The sequence below is a fragment of the Rhea americana genome, unplaced genomic scaffold, assembly GCF_003343005.1.
Source record: "Rhea americana isolate MKP2758 unplaced genomic scaffold, rheAme1 scaffold_13, whole genome shotgun sequence".
In the NCBI taxonomy this organism is placed as follows: Eukaryota; Metazoa; Chordata; class Aves; order Rheiformes; family Rheidae; genus Rhea; species Rhea americana.
The window spans coordinates 8719789-8725441 of record NW_028185372.1 but is presented as its reverse complement, the minus strand read 5'-3'; the positions used below and the strand labels follow the sequence as shown (position 1 = coordinate 8725441).

General features: G+C 40.6%; 1 long non-coding RNA gene across 1 annotated transcript; it reads right to left on the bottom strand.

The window, feature by feature from the left end:
* Window positions 1-922: 922 nt before the first annotated feature.
* Window positions 923-5432, bottom strand: LOC146600033 (uncharacterized). Its single transcript, XR_014898383.1, has 3 exons — window positions 5360-5432; window positions 1588-1640; window positions 923-1001 (listed from the first exon to the last, which is right to left on the bottom strand). It is a non-coding gene; the product is annotated as an uncharacterized LOC146600033 (long non-coding RNA).
* Window positions 5433-5653: the final 221 nt, after the last annotated feature.

Sequence of the window (5653 nt, the reverse complement as noted above, 5' to 3'; positions counted from 1 at the left end):
CTCTTTGGATAGTCTTTCAGTCACCCCCATTCTCAGCTGTGGCAGRTAAGTGAGCTTTGTATGAAGTCACCTCTGCTTGCCCAGCCTTTGTCCTGAAGGGTGAAAGCGAGTCACCCAGGAGATGCAGTCAGGAGTTATAATGCCCTAATGATAAGCAGGTGAGTATAGTTGCTTAGCAGTAGTTTTTTTCTCAAGCCACCTTGGGCTAAACTTTCTGTCCTGTGTCTCTGAAGTCATGCAGCAAGAAGTATGCATCTTTACCGTTCAGCCACAGGAACATATTGATAAAAGTACCTGAATATGGCAGAAATTTGTGTTACAAGCAAAAATAGGATGTAAGTAGACATGTATTTTCTGTGTTAATGAAGTCTGGAAAAAAGAAAGGGAAACAATTCCTGTAAAATGTATAAATAAGACATATTCAGTGATTTCATTAGGGCAGTGAGCTCCCTTTAAATGTTGTGATTGTTTTATTTGTTATTACACAACGATACAGCAGGGAAGTTTGTTAGGCAGATCTTTTTTTTCATACCGCAAGAATAATTCTCATTAATGCAAATCTGTATTGCATTTGCACATCACAAGGAAAGTCTATTCTTAAATGGTCATAGAGATTTATTTTTTCCATTTTTTACATGAGTAGGCAGTGATACATTCTCTGAAAGCAACTATCATTTGGATGACCTAATAATAATTTCATCCAGTCAAAATACAATTATGATTTCATTCTTTAGACTAAATGCATGATACAGGAAGACTTCTGATGCCCCTTGTTATGTTTCATGGACGGATATTGAAGATAACCACACTAAAAAAAAATATAATCATGGCTAACTGCTGTCATCCTTGATGCTGGTGCAGTTGCAGGTGTGTTAGATGTTTATATGTAAATTTTTATTATATGATCACTCTCTATTTACAGAAAAAGTAGCAGTTCCTCCAAGAAATTCTTAAGTGCCAGTAGCATCTCACTTGCTGGAGGTAGGAGTACAAATCTTTAGCTGTAACATAAAAGATTGCTTGGATAGCCCTAGGGACATTTTTTTAAAACTTGCTGCACTAGGCAAATTTTAATTGCAATTCATGAGCTCTGTATGAAAGATTTAATTTATTTAAAAACCCAGAATGTAAGCCATTTTGTAAATTAAATGACAAATCCTCCCGGCCCCCTCCCAAGCATTCGTTCAAGTACCAGTTGGAGTTTTAGTCTCTCTGTAAGCTCATTTCCACCCCACAGGTAGYAGTGCACAAGAATGGAGGCGTTATTTGAAAAGCCATTGGTATGATGGAGTGAAATACACTGCAAACGTGTCCTGCAGGAGAGTGAGGTGCAATGCTCGAAGGGCTGCGTGCAGCAGTAAATTGCTGATCCCCAAAGACTCTGTTCTCAGCCCTTTATTTTTCCTCTCCATCCTCTCACAATGACAGTATATGCTGCTTGGTTGTCATTTGCTCATCAGTTTTTGACATGATCTCTCTGTTTAATTAGTGATGTGTCATTAGAAAGTGCCTAAGGAAGTGGAGGTGAGGAATTGCTTTATAGATGAGAGGAAAGCAAAGATGAGATTGCCACTTAGACACACTTACCCCAGGACTGCCAGAGTGCTCTTCTTGTCTGTGCTGTTTAGCATGAAGGAACCCTGGAGTGTGTGTGCCATAGAAATTAGAATAAATAAGAAGATGAAGGAAGTATGTCTTGTTTCATCCCCTTGTACCAGTCAGACACTGCAAAAGAAATAGATCCTATCCAGTTGGGAAGGCTTGCATGGTGGAGTCCATGGTGGATACTGTGCTGGCGTAGCCACCGCCTCTTCCTTTCCCTACAGGTTCCACCACAAGGATGGACAAGAAAAGCATATGGAAATGCCACTTCACAGCAGATTACTCTGGGGGAATATTAAGGGTTAATGCAAGTTACAGCTATTTCTCCTCTGTACTTTTCCAGGTCTGTGAAAAACATAAATACCGGTGAACTTGATTGCAGATCTACTTACTACTATGATCTGCTACTAGATCTAGTTTACTGTTATGTCTAGTAAAATGARAAGTTTGGCAGCTCCCTACATTTAACAGCTTAACTACCTTAACTGGGAAGGAAACTGAACAGTAAAGATCAGCTAGACTTTCACAGATGCAAACAGAGAGGYGGAGCCCAACCCCTGGCCCCTTTCAGCCTTGGTGTGTGTGTACACAGTGAGGCACGGTTTGTACAGGAAGATGGTCCTTTGTAGGAAATTACTGCRATACCTGAGTGCTAGATGTGGCATTCAACACCTAACTTAGTCTCTTATGTGAATCCTCRTTTCTTACTGATCCTGCCTTTGCCTTTCTGAATACTGTGCAACGTTTTAATACATTGGTAGTCTTTGAGTTCTCCTTTTTTAAGGTGTTATTTTAATTTTTGGTTTAAGTGTGAAGGCGATAGCTCTGCTGAGGCTGAAACTTTCTGCCAAATGCTAKACTTCAGTGAATTTTTATGGCTGAGCTGTAAAGCAGTGAAAATAGAGATTTATAGGGGAAGCTTGACAGACTGTTAATGAAAGCAAAGCTAGAGAGTGGTTACAGATTAGAAATATATCTCTATTGATATGTATTTCTGTAAAGTACCAGAACAGCTTTGTTCTGCATGTTCCCTCCTGTCTCCAGGAAGGGCCTAGGCTCTTCAATGTGAAAGAGGAATTCTCACTATTTTAAAAAGTGTTCAGACATGTCCTGCACCTTCTGTTAGGAAATCATATAGTCAAGCGATTACTAATACACAGTGACTAACCTTCCTTTGAGCTCAGTGTGACACAAGTTTTGTGTCAAAGCTTTCACTGTGCAAGCATGACCTATCATTGTYATGAATTCCTGCTATGAACTTTATTCTTTCTTTATTACTGACTATACATAATTATTTCTGACCTTATTTAAACGAAGCAGTTTCCCTTTCTGATATGAATGTTCCTTTTTAGAGTATAATTATTCCAACGCTTAGCATGTGTTGACTGACCTATATAGAGCTGAGTGTCTACCAAATAGATAAAGAACCAAACAAGTTACAGAAGGGTTCATWTTGGCCTGAAACTCTCCTTGTGTCTTARCAGATGTACTCTTATTCCAAACTGTTCCTTGGGCTAGAAAGGTATAGTAGCTAATACTGTGTCAAAAGTTCACTGAAACGTTGCAGCTGCAAAATTTTTCTGTCTCATTTCTTCCTGATGGTGACAGCTTTAGATTTGTCCTGGTTTTAACTAAATCCATTATATCCTGCAAGCCTGCAGCAGTGCTGTTCYGGAAGAACCTACCTACCATTTTGCAGATTTGGATATCAGAATTCAAGCCTTTCAAAAATTTTCTATAGCTCATGGAAGTAAAGATAAGCATAGCTACACCTTCACTTTTCTAGAGGTATTTTGGTCCAAAAGGTACTATAAAGTAGTAGGCTCATACAGAGATGATGATGAAGACAAAAGCCCTGATTAACAAAGAGGCTGAGGTGGCCACAGTTTTCAGCACTGCAGCATTTAGCTTTTCATGCCTGACCCCACAGGGGAATCTAGAGTGTTACTTATATTCTCAATTAGTGGAGGTGGAGGGCTAAATTTCTTGGGACGCAATTCTGCTTAGGGCAGCACTGTASAACGTCCTTGCAGTACTCCCATGTGAAACAGTGATCCCAGTGAAATCTCGTCCATCACTGAGGCTTTTTCACCTTAGCCAGTGCTATTTGGCATCTCTCCACCCACCAGGCATTCAGATAACCTGGAGCAAGGTTCATCTAAGCCTATTGTTCCAAAAATGCAGTGTCATGTTCCAGTCTGTAGGTAGGGCAGAGATGGAAAGTCATGAGTCCCAGGCCTGCCCTAAGGACAGTGCGTATTTTATGTTAAACAGTCACTGGGTAAAATGCAGTTCTTCAACGTTCTTTGGAACACAAGGAAGGCACAGTTCACCTCTGCCAGGGAGAGCTGCAGCCTCCTYCTGCGCAAGGGAGTTGGCTCCTTCTCTCACCCAAAGAATCTCAAACTCTGTGCAGCGGTAGAGTTTCAGTCAGAGTGGGGACTACCCTTTTCTCCCAGAATAGCTAACAGTTGTTGTAGTATGACTTCTTTATTCTCGAAATAAATTGCCTATACGTTTAGGATTTTAGAAGTGAACTTAGCAATAGCTGCTCATTAAGTTAATGCTTAGGCAGTGAGTTTGCCTTCTCTCCCCCCACCCCATCTAAGATTTCTGTCCTTCATGATGTCCAAAGCAGAGTTTGTGYTCAGTATGATATGCTACATGACATAGACTCTGGCGCTATCTGACATCAGATGGCATRCATAACCAATTAAAAAATCTGAGATCAGTAAAAAGAAGTAAAATTAAATCACTGCTCTGATTTTGTTGTTCATTTCCACATTTACTGCAATAAAGGCCTCACATCTTGTAACTCTTCTTAAACTATCAGTTGTTGCTAGTTTGCAGAAAGAGTGACAAGGAAATAATTGGCTTACTATAGAGTGCATGGCAAGATTTCTGAGGGAATTGTGGGACATAGGATACAGGAAGGTGAGGAGTCACATGAAGTGTGAGTTTTCCCACTTAAATGTAATGCATACAATTTTCCATGTGAAAAAGCTGATAGACTTTTGGTGGGTGGATACAGAGATACATATAACAGCATCATAAAATCAGTGAAAAAGCATAGGCTGGAGATCAGCTAGTCCAGATTCACACTCAGGGCTCCCAGGTTGCTCAGGGCTTTGCCCACTCACGCTCAATATCTCTAAGGCTAGAGCCCCCACCAGCCTCTCTGGGCAACCTGCTGTGGTGCCTTCCCACCCTCACAGTGAAGAATTTGTTGTAAGTTGGGAGTGTTGCCTCTTGTCCTTTCGCTGTACAACTCTGACATCAAAGAGCCCCATGTTGCCTTCTTTCTAATTTCTCTTTAGTTCAGAGAAGGCTGCTGTTAGATTCCCCTTCTCTAAGGGGCAGGCTAAACAACCTCTGTGCCTTCAGGCTCCTGCATCGTACGTTGCAGCATCCTAASCGTCGTGCTGGCTGGCCCTCTGATGGACTCTGTTCCGTTTGTCTCTGTCCACTGTACTGGGAGGTCCAAAGCTAGGCATAACACTTAAGATAAAATCTGGAATTTATGAATAAAGGGAAATAATCACTTCCCTTGTTCTGTTGGCTGCACTCTTCCTCATGCAGCCAAGTATGTGGTTAGCCTTTATTGCTACAGGGCTTAATCACATAGGAATCCAAAGTTTCATTCCTTTGGCTTTGAAAATGAATATTCTGTCTAGTTCCCCCTGTCACACTAGAAGAAGCAGTATGCTAATACAGCAATGCATGTATCAGTTAAATATTTACATGCAAGAAATAGTACCTGTTGTGCTAAGAGCCTCTTCTATGTTTAATCTTTATTTAATCTTTATTCCTGGTTCAGGAACAATCAATCCGATTCTGCAAAGTCTCTTCAGCCRTCCTGAAAGTAGAAATAAAAGAACTATTATTTGAAGCCATTACTCTTGGGGTAAGACCAGGATGGAAGGAAAAGGCAACTCAAATCCTGTTTTTAGATGAAGAATTTAAATGGAAATATGGGATATTTCTTAATTTGATCTTGGACTCATCCCACCTCCAATACCATATTGTATAGTGTATGTGTCTAGGCAGTACT